Genomic DNA, 13,449 nt, shown 5'->3' with positions numbered 1-13,449 from the left:
CATTACTTAGAAATAAATTTAAGCAAGGAGGCCAAAGATCTATACATTGAAAACTATAAAATATTTATAAGAGAAATCAAAGACACAAAAATGCAAAGATATCCCATGTTCACGGATTGGAAGAATTAATATTGTTAAAATGTCTATACTACCCAGGGTGATATACAGATTTAATGAAATTGCTATCAAAATTCCAATAGTGTTTTTCACAGAAGTAGAAAAAAAAACAACCTAAAATTTGGAGCCACAAAAGACCCTGAATAGCCAAAGCAATCTTGAGAAAGAAAAAGCAAGTTGGAGGCATTACATTTCATGTCTTCAAATTATATTACAAAGTTATTGTAATTAAAACACATATGTAGACCAATGGAACAGAATCAAGAGCACAAAACTAAATCAAGCATTTACAGTCAAGGAATTTTTATAATATTCATATTCCAGTTAGTTAACATACAGTGTAATATTAGCTTCGGGTGTACAATATGGTGATTCAACACTTACATACAACACCTGGTGCTCATCACAAGTACACTCCTAATCCCCATCACCTATTTCACCCATCCCCCACCCCCCAACTCCCCTCTGGTAACCATAAGTTTTTTCCTCTATAGTTAAGATTCTGTTTCTTGGTTTGCCTCTCCGTTTTTTTTCTTTATGGTCATTTGTTTTGTTTCTTAAATTCCACATATGGGTGAAATCATATGATATTGTTCTTCTCTGACTGATTTATTTTGCTTATTAGCATAATACTTTCTAGCTCCATCCACATCATTGCAAATGGCAAGATTTCATTCTTTTTTATGGCTAACATTCCATTGTATAAAAACCACTTCTTCTTTATCCATTCCTCAGTTCTTGGACACTTGGGCTCTTTCCATAATTTGGCTATTGTAGATAATATTGCAATAAACATTGGGGTGCATGTATCCCTTTGAATTAGGGTTTTTGTATTCTTTGGGTAAATATCTAGTAGTGCAATTGCTGGATGTTAGGGTAGTTATATTTTTAACTTTTTGAGGAACCTCCATACTGTTCTCCAGTGGCTGCACCAGTTTGCATTCCCACCAAAGTATAAAAGGGTTCCTCTTTCTCTGCATCCTCACCAACATCTGTTTTTCTGTGTTGTTAATTTTGACTGGTGTGAGGTGGTATCTCACTGTGGTTTTGATCTGTATTTCCCTGATGGTGAGTGATAGTTGAGCATCTTTTCATGTGTCCATTGGCCATCTATGTGTCTTTTGGAAAAATGTCTATTCATGTCTTCTGCCCTTTTCCAGTTGGATTATTTGTTTTATGGGTGTTGACATGTATCAATTCCTTATAGATTTTGGACACTAACCATTTATGGGATATGTGATTTGCTAATATCTTCTCCCATTCAGTAGATTGCCTTATAGTGTTGTTGATTGTTTACTTCACTGTGCATAAGTTTTTTATGTACAGTCCTGATAGTTTATTTTTGCTTTTGTTTCCCTTGCCTCAGGAGACATATCTGGAAAAAAGTTGCTGTGGCCAATGTCAAAGAGGTTACTACTGCTTGTTTTCTCCACTAGGATTTTTTTTTATGGTTTCCTGTCTCACATTTAGGTCTTTAATCCATTTTTGTGTATGGTGTAAGAAAATGGTCCAGTTTCATCCTTTTACATTATGCTGTCCAGTTTTCCCAACACTTTGGTTGAAGAGACTGTCTTTTTTCCATTGGATATTCTTTTCTGCTTTGTCGAAGGTTGACCATATAGTTGTGGGTCCATTTCTGGGCTTTCTATTCTGTTCTATTTATCTTTGTGTCTCTTTTTGTGCTACTACATACACTACAGGTACAGCTTTGTAGTAAACTTGAAGTCCAAAATTGTGATGCCACCAGCTTTGCATTTCTTTTTTAGGATTGTTTTGGCTATTCATGGTCTTTGTGGTTCCATACAAATTTTAGAATTGTTTGTTCTACCTCTGTGAAAAATGCTGCTGGTAATTTGATAAAGATTACATTAAATGTGTAGATTGCTTTGGGTAGTATAGACATTTTAACAGTATTTGTTCTTCTGATCCATGAGTATGGAAAATCTTTCCATTTCTTTGTGTACTTTTCATTTTCTTTTATCAGTGCTTTCTGGTTTTCAGAGTATAGGTCTTTCAGATCTTTGGTTAGGTTTATTCCTAGGTATCTTATTGCTCTTGGTGTAATTGTAAATAATCCCTTAATTTCTTTTTTTTAATTAAAACATTTTTTAATGTTTATTTTTGAGAGAGAGAAACAGAACGCAAGTGGGGGAGGGGCAGAGAATGAGGGAGACAGAATCTGAAGCAGGCTCCAGGCTCTGAGCTGTCAGCACAGAGCCTGGCATGGGGCTCGAACTCACAAACTGTGAGATCATGGCCTGAGCTGAAGTCAGATGCTTAACCAACTGAGCCACCCAGGTGCCCCCTTAATTTCTCTTTCTGCTGCTTCATTATTGGTGTTTAGAAATACAACAGATTTCTGCATGTCAATTTTGTATACTGCACCTTTACTGAATTCATGTATCAGTTCTAACAATTTTTTTGTGGAGTCTTTTGGGTTTTCTATATAGAGTACCATGGGACTTCATCAAATATAAAAGTTTCTGCACAACCAAAGAAACAATTAATAAAACGAGAATATAGCCTAAGGAGTAGGAGAAAATACTTGAGATAAGGGGTGAGATAAGGGGTGAAGCACCAATGTGTGTGTATATATATATATATATATATATATATATATATATATATATATATAAGAAACTTGTACAACTCAATAGCAAAAAATCAACTAATCCAATTTTTTAAAGTTTATTTATTTTGAGAAAGAGAGAGAGAGAGAGAGAGAGAGAGAGAGCACGCACTTGTGCACCCAAGTTGGGAAGGGGCAGAGAGAGAGGGAGAAAGAGAATCCCAAGCAGGCTCTGCACTGTCAGCACAGAGCCCCATGTGGGGCTCAAACTCACAAACGGTGAGATCATGACCTGAGCTGAAATCAAGGGCCAGATGCTTAACTGACTGAACCACCCAGGAGCCCCTCAACTAATCCAATTTAAAAATGTGGCCCTTCAACATCTTTAGCTCTTCTTTGTTTTTGAGGAAAATGTATGTGTTTGCCTTTCATCCCTATTATTTTAGGTAGATGAAATACTAAAATAACTGTCTATATCTGTCTTCTCTGCACTAGGAGCAGCTTTCCTGCTACAGCCCTCCTCCCCTGAAAATGTATGCCTGCACAAAGTTTGTCTCAACTCCCTTCTTGGTCAGGAACACTTTTCAGCTGTTGAGCCGATCACTGACAGATGAAAGCTTCAGCAGCTTGGCAGCCCCATGTCACCTGACCTCATTTATACCTAGGTGCAGTTTCCAAGCCAGCATCATTTCACAGGACATTGATACAGTGCAGCCAAGTTCGAACTTCCACAGTGGGGGTGGCTGGCTCTGGGGTTAGAAATGGGACTGTGTTTAGGAGTTTCATCATTGGTTATGCCAGAAACCCTTCTCTGAAGCAACACCTCTTCTCCTACACCATTCTGGGCTTTGTCCTCTCAGACATGGATTATTTTACCTGATGGTGGCCTTTCTCATACTCCTTAGCATGTGAAGGAGCCGTCTCTGCCTCTGATAGGTCTTTTTTCTGTGTTTCATTTACCCTGAATAGTCTTCTTCCTGTACCTCCCCAAGCCAACTGGGGAAAGTGGTTGGCTTAGGGAAAACAAATACTGTATTAATAAGAAATAATAATAAAATAAATGTTTATGAAATAGTCATGCATAGGATTTTAAATGTAGGATGTATTTTTTAAAGTTTTTATCTATTTTTAATGTTTTTTTTTTTATTTTTGAGAGGGAGAGTGAGCAGGGGAGGGACAGAGAGAGAGGGGGACAGAGGAACTGAAGCTGGCTCTGCCCTGACAGCAGCAACCCTCATGTGGGGCTCAAGCTCACAAACTGCAAGATCATGGCCTGAGCTGAAATTGGATGCTCAACCAACTTAGCCACCCAGGTGCACTATTTATTTATTTTGAGAGAGAGAGAGAGAGTGAACACAAGAGAGGGAGAGAGAGAATCCCAAGCAGACTGTGCACTGTCAGCACAGAGCCCCATGTGGGGCTCAAACTCACTAACCGTGGGGTCCTGACCTGAGTCAAAATCAAGAGTCAGCTTAACCAACTGAGCCACCCAAGTGCCCCTCAATGTAGGATTTCTTATGAATTAATTATAGGTGTTTTGTTTTAACCTTAAGAAATTTAAGTACGATTCCTCTCTCTCATTAATGAGTGTCATAGAACTAATTGCATCTTAATATAGAGTCAAAGAAGACAAAAAAAACACACAACTTTACAGACTTAATCCAGAAGTTTTTTTTTCCTTTGTAAATGTGATCCAAAAAATGTGCAAAGAACCTGAATAGACTTTTTTTTTTTAAAGAAGACATACAAATGGCTGACAGGTATATGAAAAGTGCTCAACATTACTAATCATCAGGGAAATCCAAATCAAAACCATAATGAAATATTATCTCATACCTGTTAGGGTGGCTTTTGTAAAAAGATAAAAGATAAATGTTGGTGAGGATGTGGAGAAAAGGGCACCCTTGTACACTGTTAGTAGGAATGTAAATTGACTCAGCCGTTATGGAAAACATTATGGAGGTTCCTCAAAAAATGAAAAATGGGACTGTAGGGGCAGCTGGGTGGCTCAGTCGGTTGAGCATCTGACTTCAGCTCAGGTCATGATCTCGCAGTTCATGGGTTTGAGCTCCACATCAGGCTCACTGCTGTCAGCATGGAGCCTGCTTCAGATCCTCTATCCCCCTCTTTCTGCCCCTCCCCTGTTAATGCTCTCTTTCTCAAAAATAAGTAACATTAAAAAAAAAGGACTATAATGTAATCCAGCAATTCTTCTGGGTATATGGGAAATGAAATCAATACCTCAAAAGAGACGGTTGTGCTCCCATGTTTTTTGCAGCATTATTCACGATAGCTAAGAAATGGAAAAAACCTGTTTCCATTTGCAGATGTGTCCCAGACTATGAGTCTGGAGTTCTCTCTTGTCCAGCAGGAGAGTAGATGCAGAATTGAATACAAGAGAGGCTAATGTCTGGGAGGAGACAAGGGCCTGGTATGGTGGTTTGTCTCTGTATTTATTGAGCTCACAAGATCTTACCCACATGGTGAATGTGAAGAAAACACGATCGTATGTGTGAACATGGTGAACGTGAAGAAAACAATCAGACAGTAATCATTAACTTGTATGTGTAAGAAGCAAAGGGTCTGGGGTGCAAGTGGAGTTTGTGATCAGAGTACAATAGTATATTGGTGTCAGATGGAAAGTAATTTCCTGCAGGTCATATAACAAATTACTTGTGATCCCATTACAATATCTCACTAGCTAACTTTGGGTGTTTTCACCCTGTGGGAGCAGCTTTCCACCCTAAGCTTTTTTCTAACCCATTTATGTAAGTAGCACCTATTCCCCCACTAGATGAATAGAAGAATGGTAGCATATATATACAATGGAACATTATTCAGCCTTTAATTTTTTTTGACGTTTTTTTTAAATTTATTTTTGAGACAGAGAGAGACAGAGCATGAACGGGGGAGGGGCAGAGAGAGGGGGAGACACAGAATCGGAAGCAGGCTCCAGGCTCTGAGCCATCAGCCCAGAGCCTGACGTGGGGCTCGAACCCACAGACCACGAGATCGTGACCTGAGCTGAAGTCGGACGCTTAACCAACTGAGCAACCCAGGCGCCCCTATTCAGCCTTTAGAAAGAAGTTCCTGGGATTTGTGACATCTTGGATAGACTTCAGAGAACATTGTGCTAAGTAAAATAAGTCAGCCAGAGAGAAAAATAGTACATGATCTCACGTATATGTGAAATATACAAAAAGAGAGAAGAGAGTAGAAGAATGGTAGTTACCAGGGGTGAAGAGGTTGGGAGATACTGGTCAACCAGTAAAAAGTTGCAGTTATGTAGGATAAATAAGTTGAGAAACCTAATGTACAAGTATGATGACTGCAGTTAATAATACTCTATTTTATACTGGAAATTTGCTAAGATATAGATTTCAGGTGATCTCACCAAAAAGAAATAGAATGATAACTATGTGAGATGGATATGTTAATTAGCTTGACTTTAGTAATCATTTTCCTACATATTTATATTAAAATGTGCTGTATACTTTAAATATATTAAATTTTTATTAAAAGTAAATTTAATACAGTCAAAGATAGGTTAAAAAGAAAATTTGCAAACTGCAAAGAAGCAGGACATGTGTTCAAAGTAAGAAAAATTAATAAGTTGAAACTGATCCAGAACTACTACAAATCTTAGAGTTAGCAGGCAAACACATTAAACAGTTATTATAAATGTATCCCATGTATTCAAAAGCTAAGTAGGAATATGGAAGATATATATTTTAAAAAATCAAGTTGAACTTCCAGAGATGAAAATTAGTATATGAGATGAAAAACAGTGAATGGTATTAACATCAGATCATACACTATATAAGAAAAGATTGCTAAACTTGAATATACAGTAATAGAAATTATTACATTTTTTAATGAAGAGAACATTATGTAATGCTGTGCAACAACTTCAGGTGGCATAATATAGGGTTAATTGGAGTCTCTGAATGAGACAGACACGAGACAGGAGGGGACAGAAAAAATGTTTGACAAAAGATGAGAAAGGCCTATATACTGAAAACTAAAACCTTTGCTGATAAAAATGAAACAAAGAGCAAAATAAATGGAGTGATAAACCATGTTCATGGGTTTGTAAAACTCAATATACTTAAGATGTCAGTTCTTAAATCGATCTAAAGATGCAATGTTATGCCAATCAAAATCCTAGCGAGTGTTTGTAGGAATTAACAAGCTAATTCTAAAATTCATATGGAAATTTGAAGGAACGAGACGAGCAAAATCAGTTTTGAAAAACAAAAGTGAGGATGCTTCATAGTGTCTGATTTCACATCTTACTACAAAGCTCCAGTAAGTAATCAAGACACAGTGCTATTGGCGTCAAGATAAACAAATGGATCTAGAAATAGACTCAATTGATTTTTAACAAAGGAGCCAAGGCAATTCAGAATGGAAAGGATAATCTTTTCAAAAAATTATGCTGGGACAGTTGGATAGCCACATGTAAAAAGATGAATTTAGATCTTTATGATACATAAAAAATAACTCAAATTGGTTGTAAATGTAAGAGCTAAAACTATAAAACTCTAAAAAAAAACCTTAGAAGAAAATTCTTAGAAGAAAACCTAGGAAGTATTTGTGATGTTAGATGAAGCAAAAATTTTTAGGTATGTAAGAAAAGCACAACTGAGTAGAGGGTAAAGTCTAGGATTGTGATGCCGCCCGCTTTGGTCTTCTTCCTCAAAATTACTTTGGCTATTCGGGGCCTTTTGTGGTTCCATATGAATTTTAGGATTGCTTGTTCTAGCTTCGAGAAGAATGCTGCTGCAATTTTGATTGGGATTGCATTGAATGTGTAGATAGCTTTGCTTAGTATTGATATTTTAACAATATTTGTTCTCCCAACCCATGAGCACGAAAGTTTTTCCATTTCTTTATATCTTCTTCAATTTCCTTCATAAGCTTTCTATAGTTTTCAGCATACAGATCTTTTACATCTTTGGTTAGGTTTATTCCTAGGTATTTTATGATTCTTGGTGCAATTGTGAATGGGATCAGTTTCTTTGTCTTTCTGTTGCTTCATTATTAGTGTATAAGAATGCAACTGATTTCTGTACATTGATTTTGTATCTTGCAACTTTTCTGAATTCATGTATCAGTTCTAGCAGACTTTTGGTGGAGTCTGTCGGGTTTTCCATGTTTAATAGCATGTCATCTGCAAAAAGTGAAAGCTTAACTTCATCTTTGCCAATTTGGATGCCTTTGATTTCCTTTTGTTGTCTGCTGACTTCCAACACTATGTTAAACAACAGCGGTGAGAGTGGACATCCCTGTGGTGTTCCTGATCTCAGGGAAAAAGCTCTCAGTTTTTCCCCATTGAGGATGATATTAGCTGTGGGCTTTTCATAAATGGCTTTTATGATGTTTAAGTATGTTCCTTCTATCCCGACTTTCTCAAGGGTTTTTATTAAGAAAGTTGCTGAATTTTGTCAAATGCTTTTTCTGCATCGATTGACAGGATCATATGGTTCTTTCTTTTATTAATGTGATGTATCACGTTGATTGATTTGAGAATGTTGAACCAGCCCTGCATCCCAGGAATGAATCCCACTTGATCATGGTGAATAATTCTTTTTATATGCTGTTGAATTCGATTTGCTAATATCTTATTGAGAATTTTTGCATCCATATTCATCAGGGATATTGGCCTGTAGTTCTCTTTTTCTACTGGGTCTCTGTCTGGTTTAGGAATCAAAGTAATGCTGGCTTCATAGAATGAGTCTGGAAGTTTTCCTTCCCTTTCTATTTTTTGGAATAGCTTGAGAAGGATAGGTATTATCTCTGCTTTAAACATCTGGTAGAACTCCCCTGGGAAGGTATCTGGTCCTGGACTGTTATTTGTTGGGAGATTTTTGATAACTGATTCAACTACACTCTACTACAAAGCTGTAATCATAAAGACAGCATGGTACTGGCACAAAAACAGACACATAGACCAATGGAATAGAATAGAAACCCCAGAACTAGATCCACAAACGTATGGCCAACTCATCTTTGACAAAGCAGGAAAGAATATCCTATGGAAAAAAGACAGTCTCTTTAACAAATGCTGCTGGGAGAACTGGACAACAACATGCAGAAGGTTGAAACTACACCACTTCCTCACACCATTCACAAAAATAAACTCAAAATGGATAAAGGACCTGAATGTGAGACAGGAAACCATCAAAACCCTAGAGGAGAAAGCAGGAAAAGACCTCTCTGACCTCAGCCACAGCAATTTCTTACCTGACACATCCCCAAAGGCAAGGGAATTAAAAGCAAAAATGAACTATTGGGACCTCATGAAGATAAAGAGCTTCTGCACAGCAAAGGAAACAATCAACAAAACTAAAAGGCAACCAACGGAATGGGAAAAGATATTTGCAAATGACATATTGGACAAAGGGCTAGTATCCAAAATCTATAAAGAGCTCACCAAACTCCACACCAGAAAAACAAATAATCCAGTGAAGAAATGGGCAGAAAACATGAATAGACACTTCTCTAAAGAAGACATCCAGATGGCCAACAGGCATATGAAAAGATGCTCAACGTTGCTCCTCATCAGGGAAATACAAATCAAAACCACACTGAGATACCACCTCACACCAGTCAGAGTGGCTAAAATGAACAAATCATGAGACTATAGATGCTGGAGAGGATGTGGAGAGACGGGAACTCTCTTGCACTGTTGGTGGGAATGCAAATTGGTGCAGCCACTCTGGAAAACAGTGTGGAGCTTCCTCAAAAAATTAAAAATAGACTTACCCTATGACCCACCAGTAGCACTGCTAGGAATTTACCCAAAGGATACAGGAGTACTGATGCATAGGGGCACTTGTACCCCAATGTTTATAGCAGCACTCTCAACAATAGCCAAATTGTGGAAAGAGCCTAAATGTCCATCAACTGATGAATGAAGAAATTGTGGTTTATATACACAGTGGAGTACTAGGTGGCAATGAGAAAGAATGAAACATGGCCCTTTGTAGCAATGTGGATGGAACTGGAGAGTGTTATGCTAAGTGAAGTAAACCATACAGAGAAAGATACCATATGTTTTCACTCATTATGTGGATCCTGAGAAACTTAACAGAAACCCATGGGGGAGGGGAAGGAAAAAAAAAAGAGGTTAGAGTGGGAGAGAGCCAAATCATAAGAGATTCTTAAAAACTGAGAACAAACTGAGGGTTGATGGGGGGTGGGAGGGAGGGGCTGGTGGGTGATGGGTATTGAAGAGGGCATCTTTTGGGATGAGCACTGGGTGTTGTATGGAAACCAATCTGACAATAAATTTCATATATTGAAAAAAAAAAAGCACACCTCTGTCCTTAAAAAAAAAAAAAAGAAAAAAAAGAGAAAAGCACAACTGATACAAAAAAAATTGGACTTCATCATTGGACCATAAACTGGACTTCATTTAGTGCTTAAAAAGACACCATTATAGGAGTGCCTGAGTGGCTCAGTCATTTAAGGGTCTGACTTTGGCTCAGGTCATGATCTCACAGTTCATGGGTTTGGGTCCCACGTTCCACCCTGTGCTTGACAGCTCAGAGCCTAGAGCCTGCTTTGGATTCTGTGTCTCCCTCTCTGCCCTCCCCCACTTGTGCTCTCATTCTCTCTCAAAAATAAATAAACATTAAACAAAATTTTTAAAATATACCATCATAAATATAAAAAGACCAGCCCCTATCTTGGAGAAAATATTTGCAAATCATATATCTGATAAATGACCTGTAGTCAGAGGAATAAGGAATTCTTTCAACTCAATGAGAATTCTTTCAACCCCATTAAGATTTGGGCAAAATATGGGAAGCCTGTGTGGTTCAGGCTGAACGCCCGACTCTTGTTTTTGGCTCAGTTCATGATCACAGGGTTGTGCGATGGAGCCCCGTGTTGGCTCTGCACTGAGTGTGCAGACTTCTTAAGATTCTCTGTCTTCCCTCTTTGCCCAATATCTCTCTCTCTCTCTCTCTGTCTCTCTCCCTCCCTCTCCTCATCTTTCCCTTTCTCCCCCTCAAAAAAAGAAAAAATTTGGACAATATATTCGAATAAGCATTTTATCAAATAAAATATACAAATAGCTAATAATCACACAAAAAGATACTTGACATCATTAGTCATAAGGGACATAGAAATTTTTTATGTATATTTTTGAGAGACAGAGACAGAGTGCAAGTGGGGGAGGGGCAGAGAGAAAGGGAGACACAGAATCTGAAGCAGGCTCCAGGCTCTGAGCTGTCAGCATAGAGTCAGACACAAGGCTTGAACCCACAAAACGGGAGATCGTGACCTGAGCCGAAGTCCGACGCTTAACTGACTGAGCTGCCCAGGTGCCCTGGGAGATAGAAATTATTACTAACACTGCTATCATCAAATTGTTAACAACTAGTGGTAAGGATGTGGGAAACTGGAACACATAGCTGATGAGAATTAAAAATGGTATAGACACTTTGAAAAACAGTTTGGCAGTGTGTATAGATACATTTATTGTATCACCCAGTAATCCCTTCCCTAGATAACTACCCAAAATAAATGAAAACGCATATCCATACAAAGAAAAGACTTGAATATGATTTTCATAGTGGCATTTTTCATAATAACCAAAAAGTGAAAATAATCCAAATACTCATCAACCAGTTAGTAGATAAATAAAATATAGTGTATCTATGAAGTGAAATACTGTTCAGCTATTAAAAGGAACAAACTACTGATACATGGTATAACATGGATAAATCTCCATTTTACTGATACCGCATGCAAAAGACCACACATTGGTAAGCTTACATTTATAGTAAAATAGACGCTACAACATGGATGAACCTTGAAGTTACTATGCAAGTGGTTTCCCAGGGTTCCAGGTTGGAATGGGGTGTGATTGCAAAGGGGCAATGAGATCTTTTAAGGGTGATGGTATTATTATCTGCAAGTGGATTGTGGTGATGGTTGCACAACTCTAAATTACTAAACTTTGTTGAATTGTATACTTTGAAAAGGTGAATTTATAAGATGTAAATTATACCTCAGTAAAGTTGTTTTAAAGAAAGCCCGTCAGCTTTTCAACAAACAGTGCTGAGAAACCTGGATGTCCATGTGCAAAGGGATGAATGAAGTTGGACTCTTACTTGGGAAAAGATCTAACATAAGAGCTAAAAAAGCTTAGAAGCAATCTTAGAAGCAATCATAGGGGAAAGGCTTCATGAAAATGGATTTGACAATGATTTCTTAGATATGACATAAAAATCACAGGCAACACATACAGAGAAAGACAGATACCATATGGTTTCACTCTTATGTGGATCCTGAGAAACATAACAGAAACCCATGGGGGAGGGGAAGGAAAAAAAAAAAAAAAAAAAAAAAGAGGTTAGAGTGGGAGAGAGCCAAAGCATAAGAGACTGTTAAAAACTGAGAACAAACTGAGGGTTGATGGGGGGTGGGAGGGAGGGCAGGGTGGGTGATGGGTATTGAGGAGGGCACCTTTTGGGATGAGCACTGGGTGTTGTATGGAAACCAATTTGACAGAAATTTCATATATTAAAAAAAATAAATAAATAAATAAATAAATAATAATAATTAAAAAAAAAAAAAAAAAAACCTGTCAGTATATAAAGAGAAAAAAAAAAAAAAATCACAGGCAACAAAAGAAAAATTAGATAAATTGGACTTTATTAACATTACAAACTTTTATGCATCAAAATATGTTATCAACAAAGTAAAACTGCAAACCAGGAAATTGGAGAAAATGTTTATAAATCATATATCTGATAAGGGATTTGTATCCAGAACACATAAGCTAGAACTCCTAAAACTCAACAACAAATCAACATAATTCAAAAATGGGCAAAGGGCTTGAATAGACATTTCTTCAAAAATATACACATGGCCAAAAAGCACATGAAAAGATTCTCAATATCATTAATCATTGGAGGGGTGGCTGGGTGGCTCAGTCAGTTAAGTGTCTGACTTAGGCTAAAGTCATGATCTCACAGTTTCGAGCCTTGCATCGGACTCTGCACTGACAGCTCAGAGTCTGTAGCTTGCTTTGGATTCTCCGTTTCCCCCCTCCCTCTCTGCCCCTTTCTGCTTGTGCTCTCTCTCTCTCAAAAATAAATAAACATTTAAAAAATATATCACTAATCATTGGGGAAATGCTAATCAAAAACCAGGGGGTACCACTCCACACCCATTAGGATGGCTATTACAAACATAAAAACAAATAAACAACAACAAAAAAACCCCACACAAAACAGAAAACAAGTGTTAGCAAGGATGTGGAGAAACTGGAACTTTGATGGGTTGTTGTTGAAATGTAAATTGGTGCGGCCACACTAGAAAACAGTATTTCAGCACCTCAAAAACCTGAACATAGAATTACCTTGTGATCCACCAATTCCACTTATGGATATATACACTAAACAATTGAAAGCAAGGGCTTTATGGTAAGTGATTGAAAGATCCACAGCTAACATCATTCTCAGTGAGGAAAACTGAGAGCTTTTCCTCCATGGTCAGGACAAGGCAAGGATGTCCACTCTTACCACTATTATTTACCATACTACTGGAAGTCTTAGCCTCAGCAATCAGACAAGAGAAATAAGTAAAGGCATCCAAATCAGCAAGGAAGAAGACTCAACTTTCACTATTTGCAGACAACATGATCCTTTATATAGGTAGGAAACCCAAAAGCTCCACCAAAAAATTTCTAGAATACATGAATTCAGCAAAGTCACAGGATATGAAGTCAATGTGCAGAAATCTGT

General features: G+C 37.6%; 1 protein-coding gene and 1 pseudogene across 1 annotated transcript in view; both read left to right on the top strand.

Annotated features, from left to right (window-relative positions):
• NRG4 (neuregulin 4) overlaps window positions 1-13,449 on the top strand; it is a 211,700-nt gene that overhangs the window by 174,050 nt on the left and 24,201 nt on the right. The gene's annotated exons all lie outside the window — the stretch shown is intronic.
• On the top strand, window positions 3,147-3,598 carry LOC122221748 (annotated as a pseudogene).

The sequence above is a fragment of the Panthera leo genome, chromosome B3, assembly GCF_018350215.1.
Source record: "Panthera leo isolate Ple1 chromosome B3, P.leo_Ple1_pat1.1, whole genome shotgun sequence".
In the NCBI taxonomy this organism is placed as follows: domain Eukaryota; kingdom Metazoa; phylum Chordata; class Mammalia; order Carnivora; family Felidae; genus Panthera; species Panthera leo.
This window is presented reverse-complemented; position numbering and strand designations above follow the sequence as displayed.